Source organism: Mastigoproctus giganteus, chromosome 5 (genome assembly GCF_048544385.1).
Source record: "Mastigoproctus giganteus isolate SK-2022 chromosome 5, ASM4854438v1, whole genome shotgun sequence".
Lineage (NCBI taxonomy): Eukaryota > Metazoa > Arthropoda > Arachnida > Uropygi > Thelyphonidae > Mastigoproctus > Mastigoproctus giganteus.
The window spans coordinates 104075468-104087783 of record NC_143579.1 but is presented as its reverse complement, the minus strand read 5'-3'; positions in this window follow the sequence as shown (position 1 = coordinate 104087783).

Below are 12316 nucleotides of genomic sequence, written 5' to 3'. Positions count from 1 at the left end.
AAAGCCAGCTCTCGTCCTAATGAAGAGGAAAGCGATGATAAGAAAACTGTAGAACGAGAAGATAATCATGAAGCAGAGGGAAACGTACAGACGGAGGATTTTTTGTCAGCGTCGCACAAAGAACAAGATGAATTATTCCGAGGACCGCAGCTTCAAGAGAATCAACAAAGCGACAAAGACGAAAATGTCGATATCAATGATCGAGGTACTTGGCCTGAAATTATAACTGATAAATTTAGAATGACTATCATACAAAATGACGTGACAAGTAAAAAACTACGATTTTCCGAAAGATAAAAATAACAGAAGTTTTTCTGAAAATTATTAGTTAAGAAAATTAACGAATGGGGAACGTCAAGAACGAAGGTGGTTACTCTACTCAAAGTACAAAGATGCCACATTGTGTTATGCGTGTAAATCTTCAAATACCACTTCTCTGTGTTTAACTGGACTTAACGATTGGGTACATTTAAGTACGCGATTACAAAGTCACGAAAGATCAGAATATCATTTACAAGATATGTACAAATTGTTACAACTTGAAAAGAATTTGAAACTTGGAAACACTATTGACAAAGAACACGAAAAAATAATTAAAAACGAAACACAGCGCTTAAAATGTGTTTGTGAAAGAATAGTGGCTGCAATTTTATATTTATCAGAGCATAATTTGGCGTTCAGGGGGCAGTAGCGATGCTTTATATAAACCGCACAACGGTAATTTCTTAGGTCTCATAGAATTACAGTACTTGCAAGATTTGACCCAATCATGAAACAACGTGTGGATCGGTGCGTAGACTTAGCATAGCGTTCCTGTTTATCTCATAAAATACAAGATGAACTGATTTCTGCTTTGGCTAAAAAAAAAGTTAGAAAGGAAATAATAAATACAGTTAAGAAAGCTATATTTCACAATTTAATTAGATTGCACTCCAGACTTAAGCCATCAAGAACAATTATCTGTTATTTTAAGATATGTTAATGTAGATAACTGAAAGTGATGTGAGTATACAAGAACGATTTATTTGTTTTGAAACAGTAAAAGATTCGACAGGAAAAGGGTTATCAGTCAAAACTGAAAGCATATTAGAAAAGGAGGAATTAGATTTAGAGAACTGTCGAGGACAGGAGTACGATAACGGAGCTCATATGAGAGGTTTATATAAAGACGTGCAAGCACTTCCTGCAAAAGAATTCCAAAGCACATTATATGCCCTGCGGAAGTCATAATTTGAATTTCTGACCAGAGACATTTCAAAATCATCTTCTCTTGCAAATTCATTTTTTGGGACTTTACAAAGCATATATAAGGCCGCTGTAGCCTAGTGGTCAGGTGCGCGGGTGCATAAGTACACGTGCCTTGAGTGACCGGGGTTCAAGCCCGTGACTGATGAATACGGTGCTGTTTCTTGTATTCTGTCTATCTTGTGAACTCCTCTGACCGTTTGGTCGTCCCGGAGTATAAACAGAAAATTTATTATATATAATATTTTTGCAAGTTCTGTGATACGCTGGGAGCATATCAAACATCTTAATCCAAAACCACTGTCAGAAACGAGGTGAGAATGTCGCCTCGAAAGTGTGAAATCTGTGAGATACCAAGTACCAGAATTTTCTCTAGCTTTGAAATACCTTTATGAACATACCAGTGACATGAAAACGAAATCCGAAATCCAATCATTCGAAAATAAACTTACTTCATTTGAATTTTTATTAAGTTTGGTCATTTGGTATGACATACTGAATGAAGTAAATATTGTGAGCAAGATATTTCAAAATTCAAATATACAGAGTGTCTCAAAAATATTGGTACAAACGTTTAGGGGAGGTAGGTAACATCTAAAGGAATGTGAATCTCATAGAAACCCATAACAGGAAACGTCACTGTAAGTCGGTAGACGGCGCTGTTCATCAGTTCGCGAGAGGGAATATTTCTGGTTTACTCATTCAAACAGTAGTCGCCGCGCGGAGAGCATGAATCGATATACGAACTGTGAGCTGGCAGACATGCAACTAGTGTATGGATTAGCAGAAGGCAATGGACGAGCCCCTCAACGAATTTATGGAGAAGGCTTCCCAGACAGACATGTACCGGACCACCGTTTGTTTGTGCGTGTGCATCAAAATTTGTGCGAATATGGGTCATTTAGAGGTAACTGGAGTAGTGCGGGCAGACCACGTTCGTCGCGAACTCCCGCCATGGAAGAAAGTGTGTTGAATGCCGTCCAGAATAATCCTACTACCAGCTCATGTGCCGTTGCTTCTGCCTTAGGAGTGTCTCGTTGCAGTGTACAGCATGTCTGGCACGGCGATTCCTTACACCCCTTTCATCTCCAAAGGGTTCAGTTACTGCTCCCCCAAGATCATCCTGCACGTGTGGATTTTGCGCGGTGTTTTTGAATTTTCCAGTCTATGTTTTGTTCAAGAATGAGGCTTATTTCACTCGGGAAGGCTTTATTCAATCAGCACAATGCTCATGTCTGGGCTCACGACAACCCGCACGGTGTGCGTCCCCATGCGGCACAACATAGCTTCACAATAAATGTGTGGGCAGGTATGGGCGGTGACTGCTTAGTCAGTCTGTTACCATCCCGCATGAAATCCACTAAATATCGGATCTTTCTTGAACAAGTTCTACCAGGGTTACTTGACGATGTTCTAGCAAATGTGAGACGCAACATTTGGTTTCAACATGACGGGGAACCTGCCCATTATGGAAGGTGTGCTCGTGACCATTTGAACAGGCGTTTTGGGCGTCGATGGATTGGCCGTGGTGGACCAGTTACCTGCCCTTCACGCTCACCTGATTTATCAAGCCTTGATTTCTTTCTGTGGGGGCCCTCAGATCTATCGTGTATGAATCGCCTGTGGAGACGGAAATGGATCTCGTGGCAAGACTCGTCTGCGCTGCTGCTACTGTCAAAGAAACTCCAGGTGTGTTCGACCGTGTCCGCCAATCCATGCTGCGTCGGTGTCACGCATGCATCGCGTCTCATGGTGGAACCTTCGAGCATCTGTTATAACATCATGAAATGCACCCATCTTTTTTTTTTTTTTTTTATGAAAACCCCAAACACGAAAGGTATCAAAACCTATAGTACTTCAGTACCGTGCATGGGTTGAAGGAGAAGTATGGGGAGAGGGGGATGCCGGAAACTTTTCTCTAGAGACTAAACATGGGTTTCACCACTTCAAGCCTCCAATAAGCAAAGTGGTGGTATTTCACCGGTTGATGGAAGTCATCTACCACCTGTACTCCATTGTTAGTATTATGTCAAATAAATATTTGCCACTAATTACTGTCTTGTGTCATTTCTGCTCCTTGTGCCTCTGCTACTACTTTCCCATGACGTTTCCGGTTATAGGTTCCTATGCGATTCATATTCCTTTAGATGTTACCTACCTCCCCTAAACGTTTGTACCAATATTTTTGAGACACCCTGTTGATATCGGTACTGCAAATTCACATTTAAAAGGTCTTTTAAATTTTTTTGAACAGTATCGTGAATCGGGATTCAAATCTTCTTTAACAACTGCAAATGAAATAGCTGAAGAATTACAAGTGACATCTGAATTTAAGAATCAAAGAACTGGACGAAAAACAAAGCAATTTTATTATGAAGGAACCGATCAGCCTATTTCATCAGGCGAAGAATATTTCAGAATTCAATGTTTTCTAGTCATAATCGATAGTGCGATTATTTCTTTTAAGAAAAGATTCGAAATTTATCACGAATATGAGACATCATATGGTTTTTTATATAATTCGGATAATATTCAAAAACTGACTGAAAACGATCTTCTTAAATGTTGCAAAGACTTAAATGCAACCTTGCAAGACGATATTGATTGCATTGATTTATTTAATGAAATCAAAATTTGTCGTCGAGTTTTGTCTTCCAGGATCACAATATTACAAATATTACAATATTTACGGAAAAATAATTTATTTGAATTGTATCCAAATTTTGTTACTGTTCTGAAAATTATATTAACCTTAACAATTACCGTCGCATCTGCAGAAAGATCTTTCTGAAGATTGAAAATAATAAAAAATTACTTGAGATGTAGCATTAGTCAAGAACGATTTACCTCCTTAGCCATTTTATCTAACGAATCCGAAATAGCCAAAAAACTAAATTATAATGATATTATCAACGAATTTGCTATAAAACATGTAAGAATATGAAACAAAAATCACATATTGTTACCTTATTCGATTAAGTCGCATATCAAATTGTATTTTATAAGTATATGAAGCAATTATTTTTCTTATTTGATTTATTAAAGATTCTTTTGTGATTGAAATGTTAATTTTATTAAAATAATTTAATTATTTATCATTTTCATGTAATCCTTACTAAACCAATTTGTGCAATGTAATAAATATCAAAATGCAATAAATTATTTTGTTGTAAGAAATTTGTATCAAGGCACCGCAAGTCAACTTTGCACCGCGGTCCCGCTTTTGTTCGGGCCGACCCTGGTGATGATGTTCCCTCAGAATAAGCTAGCACATTTGCGACAGAAGAAAATGTTACATATTATACGTCTTCAGACCAAATCGAACTACGACAAATAGTATTATTATGCAATTAATATACTGGCAAATAAAGCAAACTAATGCAGCATAACAGCAGCCAAAAAAAAAAAAAAAAAAAAAAAAAAAACCACTTCCCAAATCATCTGATCAATCCTCTAATAATTCCCCCAGTTTTTCCATAAATTTATTCAAATTACCCACATATTGGTAACAGTAACATTTTGTTCTTCTAATTAATTTCATTACTCTGCTCTGAAACAGTTCCACATCCTTCATAAAACGAGGTTCCTGACTTGTATGCAGCACTCAAGATGTAGCCTATCCATTTAATACAATGAAATAATCACTTCCAGATGGCAAAATTACTCAATATCATTAGTGATGTAGAACTGCCCTCAGAGGCGGATTTACCGTAGAGCTAATGAAGCTTAAACTTCAGGGCGCCTCAATTGCATAGGCACCTTCCTGGGAAGGGCCCAAATAATGTGCTCACATGTTCACATGTTTTTGTAAAATTTCCAAAAGTACGATATTTTGACCGTAATCGACGAAGACCGCTGTCTCTCGACAGCCATTTCCCCTTGTGTAGGGAATCGTTGGAGTGGCCGCAGGAATTTTTGGAATTCAGCTCAGGGATAGTTAAGTTGGAGATACATTTAGTTTGGGTTTGGTGGGATATATCTGTGTGGTTCGCAGTCACTTTCGTGTATTCTGCGCGGGTAACACAGTGGTATCATCACCGTCGAATCCCATCGATGATGCGAGGAACTTTAATCGGCTTTTATCACTCCGTGGCTGAGTTAATCGGTCTAAATCGTAGATAGTAAGGAATTTCCCCAAAGAAACTAGGGTTTTTTGTCAGCCAAACAGGCAAATCGACCAGAGAACACATATACGGGCATATATAAGAAATTATGGATGGCCCTAATTTAATACTTTGAAGTGAATTTTTTATTGCTATCCGTACCGCTGTCGAAAAATGGCTTAAAGGAACACTCTTGCCGCCCACAGTGCCAACTCACCAGACGTTGTGACAACGTGAAGAGCAAGAGGTCGTATTGCGATAATGGCATAGCATTACTTGAAGCATAGGATCAAAGTAATCAAGCTTATACACCCATGAGCCAAAAAATTATGACCAGCGAGTCATTATGCAAATCGAAGCAACTGCAGGTGAACTACGGCGCGTGCGCGGGTTCTGACACGTTATAAAAAACACTTGATACAGAGCTCCGTTAATCAGTGTTACTCTTGTTCTTCAGATGGGAAAGGCAGGGGACTTAAGCGAGTTTGACAAATGCCAAATTGTAATGGCCAGATGACTGGGTCAGAGCATATCCAAAAACCAAACTATTATATTTAGGCCATCGGAATAATTAAATTCATCTGCCATGCTGTGTCTTGTCTGTTAATTGTGTGTTCTATGGTCGATTTGTCTGTTTGCTGGACGAAAACCCCCAGTTTTTGGGGTGGAACCTTGCTATCTATTTAACTCCAGGGGCTCACATCTCGTGAGGTATGGGCTTGGCACACCCAGGGTCCTGAGCTGGATATTATCATCCTTCTTTTCTTGCTTCCCTTCTACCTCTCTCTCTCGTGGGGTAATTCAGAATTTTTTTTTTTTTTTTTTTTTTTTTTGCCTGGTGCAGCATAAGCCTCGGCTTCCTTGCAATATATGGCTAATAATAATAATAATAATAATGAGACCTACTAACTCAGCCACGGAGTGAAAAAAGGCAATTAAAGTTCCTCGCGCCATCGACAGGATTCGAACGAACCCGGGCCTTTTCCACCCAGTGTGGGGAGGACGGTGATGATACCACTCTGCTACCGCGCAGACGGTGAGAGCATATCCGAAACGGCACGGCTGGTGGGATGCTCACGGTCAGCCGTGGTTAGTACCTACCAAAAGTGGTCCGACGAGGGGGAACCCACAAACTGCCGGCGAGGTGTTGGACGACCAGGGCTCATCAACGCTGGAGATGAGCGAAGGCTCTCCCGGATGGTACATGGCAACAGAAGGGCGACTGTGGCACAATTCGCCGGTAATTGCAATGCAGATGACGGCAGTAATGTGACACAACACAATACAATGAACCCTGCTGAAAATGGGGCTGTGTAGCCGCAGGTCGCTCCCAGTGCCCATGCTAACAACAGTTGACCGGCGACAGCACCTACAATGGGCACGCGAGCATCGAAACTGAATCTTGAGCGATTGGAAGAAGGTCATCTGGTCCGATGAATCCCGTTTCCTGTAGCACCATGTGAATGGTCGGGTACATATGCATCGTTTGACTGGGGAAGTGATGGTGCTTGGATCCACCATAAAAAAAAAAAAAGCTGGCGGTGGTGGTGTCATGTTTTGGGTGATGTTTTGCTAGGATACCCAGGTCCAGTCACCCGTGTGCCGGGCACTCTAACGTCTATCATGTAGCTAAATATTCAGGATCTATTTTCCAGAAGGAAAACAATGATAGCAACACACGAAAGGCTACCCAACTAGAAGAACTGCAGGAGGTCAAAGAAGAACCGAACACACAAATAAAACTTACCATAAGGTATGAAGCTATTCTGCAGCACTCACTCTGTAATACCCAGTTTGACCACCAATCCAAAATTCTAATTACTGAAAGGAAACAGAAGAAAACTCCAATTCCCTCCACGACAAAGGCCCGATAAGAAAAATTACAGAACCCCAGAACCTGACTTTCCAGGAAAAGACTTTGTTCATTGAGTTAGTTGTGACACCACCATTTGGATTACGACGGAGATACAATAAATGATATAGCCTATCAGCGACCCTAAACCGCACTCCATTGTGCGGATCTGTTTTTTCCTATTTCCTGGGGAAGGGCGAAGAGAGTTTTTTTCTATTCTCCCTTCCTTGCCTCCCCATATTTTCACTCTGGCGTGGCATCGGCATGCCCACTGAAAATGGGGGGTCACCTCAGTCTTCACCCTCCCCTCCCAACACTTTCTCTTGTACAGCGACTGCCCCACATGTCCAAATTTAAATCACATCAAATATTCCCCGAACTTTTAGGCTCTCTAGAAATAGTTCTTCCAAGAGTTAAACCCCACGAACTGCTTTCTAAATGCAGTTTTACCGAAATTAAGCGCGATCGCTCCAACCTTTATTTTAGGTCCTAGCCACCGAAATCCCAGGAAAGTAAGTGGCAAGACCTACCAGAATATAATTAGTCTCTTGGTACACCTCACCAGCGTCCCGTCGCTAGGTATGGTAATTCCGGGTCCCACTAGGGGCCCAGCGGCCAATAGGCCGGATGAACAATGGGCACAACAAACCATAAACCACATGACCCATATCTTATTTTTAAACCACTGGCATAGACATGATACTGTCACTCGATACATAGAACATACGCGGAAATGGGAGAAATCCCCGGAGCCGTCTGACCCTCAACATATCTATACCTATATATTAACAACTTCGTCCCATACATGCCTCCAGGGCCTAGGCCCATATGTACTTACCAATACCCGTACCTAAACCTAAACATCACTGCTGACAGCTAAACCCTAACATCTATTTAAAAGCCTAAACATCATTGCTATAATTAAATATACCTAAACATCATTGCTAGTCAGCAATGATGGTATACCTAAACATCATTTCTGACTAGATACACACTTTCATGGCAACGGTCTTCCCCTCTGGTGGTGACGTTTTTCAGCAGGTTAATGCGTCATGCCACACTGCCCGGGTTCTTCGAGACTGATTCGTGGAACATGAGGAAGACTTCCAGGTATTGCCGTGGCTTCCAAATTCCCCAGACATTAATCCCATCGAGCAATTGTGGTTTCTGTTGGAACAGCAACTTCGAACTGTGGCGTCTCAACCACAGACCTTATAGGAGTTAAAGGATCTGTTAGTTACACGATGGTACCAGATACAACAAGACACGTTTAGAAATCTTGTAGCATCCATGCCTCGCCGGAGTACGAGCTGTTTTGGCTGCATGGGGAGGACTAACATCATATTAGGTAGGGGGACATAAAGTTTTCCTTATCGGTGTATAGTACAAGTATAAGCCAAAAAAATAAATAAATAAACCTTCCCATTTCACCCATCCGTTCACTCGAAATGTTTGTCTAGTTCAGCCTTAAAATTATTTTAACTATCAACAACAAATGGAAGTCTATTCCAGCAATCAAACACCCTCTGGCTAAAAGCATACTTCCGCACATCTGTTCTACAACTATCTTTCCTCAGTTTGAATCTATGGCCCCTCAGGTTTTTAATCTGAGTAAGCGAAACTATCCGATCAGCATTGAGCCTGTTTAAACCATTCAAGGCTTTAGACGCCTCAATAATATCGTCTCGCAGGTGCCTAGTCTCCAGATGCTACAAATTGCAGAACTTAAGCCTCTCTTGGTAAGAGCACCCCTTGGTAAGAGCACCTCTCTGCACCCCTCAGCACTCTTGTTGCCCTTCTCTGTACTCATTCCAGCAACTCTACATCCTTCCTAAAATGAAGCTTCCAGACCTGTACGCAGTACTCGAGGTGTGGCCTGAACGTTGCCTTATTCAAGGGCGCAATCACCTCCTTGTCTCTTGCAAAATTCATATATATCATTGACAAAACTAGATGACCTGCTCTGGCAGCCCGTCTGAAATGCTCAGAAAACTTCATATCTGACTGCACAATTACCTCCAGGCCTTTTTCATTATCCACCTCCCTGAGAGTAGTACCACACAGTACGTTTCTCTTGGGTTTAAACGCACGGCTTTAAATGCACTGCTAGCCATATGCAGTACTTTGCATTTGTCAATGTTAAACTTTAGTTGCCAATTCTCAGCCCATCAGCCTAACTTTTCTAGATCCAGTTGCAGTAGCATACTGTCTTGACTGTCATTAAGAACCCTACCAACCTTTGTATCATCTACAAACTTCAACATTAAGCTAGATATACCTTCATCGATATCATTGAAAAATACACAAAACAACAATCGGCTCAGCACCGAACCATGGGAGACTCCATTAATAACATTAGTCCACGTAGAGCAGTGTCCATTTATTACCATTCTCTGCCATCTCCCACTCAACCTTCCCTTTATCCATTGCAGCAACTTGCCCTTAATCCCCTACTGCTCCAATTTGTACAGCAGTCTTCCATGTGCAACTGTACGAAAAGGTTTCTTGAAATCCAAGTACATCAAAATTATTTTCTGCATCCAGTTCCTTTTTTACCACATCTTAGTATCAAATCAAATTGGTCAGACAAGATTTCCCCTTAACAAACCCATGCTATGTCTGAACTATTAGTGCAGCCTTGTCTAGATGAATCTGCATCAATTCTTTAACCAGTGACTCCATTATTTTCAATGGAACAGAAATTAAACTAACAAGTCTATAAATATTTGTGTCATCCTTTGAATCCCCTTTGTGAATTGGGGATACATTTGCACATCTCGAGTACATGGGGCCTCCCCTGAATCTAAGGATGCTCTCATAATTATGGCTAAGGGTTTGCTAAATTCCCTCGCTGCCTCCTTCAATATAACTGGATAGATTCCATCCACCCCAGGTGCCTTTTTTATGTTTAACTTCAACAATTTCTCCTCCTCTTGGCTCTCAATTATTACAAAATCACTTAGCTCCCTGTTAGAGTTCAGTAAATTTCTGTCCTTCCTCTTGGTTACAGAATTCCTTATGCGTGAATGTAGATGCAAAATACGCATTCAGTTTGTCAGCTGTCTGAGCAGGATCATCAACAGTTGAACCACCAACATCAAGTGGACCAATCTGATTCAACCCCTTCCTTCTAGAGTTTACATAAGTAAATAAGTCTTTGTTGTTTTTCTTTGCATTCTTTGCCAAGGATTTTTCGTAACCAGCCTTTGCTTACCTAACCTGCTTTGTGACTTGAACGTATCTTGCGGCAGCACCAGAAGTATTTGGGTATTTCTTGCAATCATCAGATATCTAAAATTGTAAGTGGAGGATTCGGTTCTCTTCGCTTCCTATTTTTAAAATTTATTTATAGATATATTTATATATATATATTTTTTTTAATTTTACTTTTTTTAATATTGTTTTATTTATTTTATTTTTAATTTTTCTACCCTTGTCTATACATTTTTATCTTATTTTATTTTATTTTACTTTATTTTTTTAATTTTTCTACCCTTGTCTATACATTTTTATCTTATTTTTTTTAATTAACTCATTTGTTTTATTATTTTTAATTAACTTATTTGTTTTATTTTTTTAATTAAATTATTATTTTTTTTCTAATTATGATTTTAATTTTTTATTTTTTCTCTATGCTGGCACCGTAAGTTTGGGTAGCTGTAGGTATTGGATTTGCTGATACCCACTGGTTTAACACTACATGTGGTGGGTGTGGGACTTCGCCGACTTCAAGCAGACAAAGATTGTAAAATATATCTCCACTTGGCTAGGGACATATCTAGTTGTGGCCCACCTCCTCGTGGTGTAGACGGGCTCGCTTCCCAGGAGATCGCCTGCCCGTTGGCAAAGAGGCCAGAAACAGTTTCTGGCCGTTCTGCAGAGTTTTGTATCATCGCAGAGTAACAAGGCGGCGATGAACTAATGTTCCTGGAGCCGCGGTACAAAAGATACTATACATGTCTACATAGTCAAAACGGAAGTTCTCTCCTGTCAGGTATATACTCGATAATGCAGCGTATGCAGTTGTAAACGCACGATCTTTTTTTTTTTTAATGGGAATCGCGCGAAATACAATTTATCAGAATTCCTGTGCTGACAAGGCACAACCTGTAGCAGTACTACAAACCGCGAATGATGAGATGCATAAAACATGATACGGTGTGAAGTATCATGTTTTATGCATCTCAACGTGTCGGATCATGTCTTAGTATATCTGATGCATCTTGTCCTGAAAATGTTTGGAGATATCAGACGTAATAGCACGCAAAAATGACACCGACTCAGTGAAACGGCCTGAAGAAACAAGTGTTTCAATCACAAAATTCCTATATGTATTCATCAATAAGTCAATGTATGTAGTAAAAGAGTAATTTGATTACAAAATTATGTACCGGCAATTTTAAAATACATCTGAATTGCTCTTGTGTTTGCCTTAATTTTTGATTAATTTCGTATATTTTTTTCAGAATTATTGATCGTACCAAAATTAAAATATGACGGAAAGGAAGGATCGTAGTGGAAGTCAAAAATGTAAACTGAAAGAATGAACACTGGCAGAAGCGTCAAATGTCAAAAACTCTTATTATATCACAAAGGAAACTGAAAACTCGGATGGTCAAAATCATGAAGATAAGGAAAAGGACTACAATAGCCAAGGCAATATAGATATTGAAAATGACAACAGAAGTAATAAAGTTACTCCTTGGGACTCACATCTGGTGAGTACGGGCTTGGCACATCCAGTGTCCTGAGCTCGATATCATCATTCTTCTTTTTCTTGGTGATTCCTTTCTGCTTCTCTCTCTCTCTCAGGGTAACTTTGGAACTTTTTTTTTTTTTGGCTGGTGCAGAATAAGCCTCAGGCTTCCATAAGCGATAGGGCTAATAATAATAACAATAATAATAATAGAAATACAGGCCAATCACCTGCTTCCCAACGATGTACAAGATCCTGAAGAGCTGCATAACCAAAGAAAATATCAGACCACTTAGAGAGTCAGAACATAATGGCAGAAGAGCAGAAAGGATGCAAGCGAATGTGCAAAGGATGCAAGGAGCAATTAACCATAGATGCCGCAGTTAGAGCAAGCCTACAAGAAGCATCGCAACCTATACA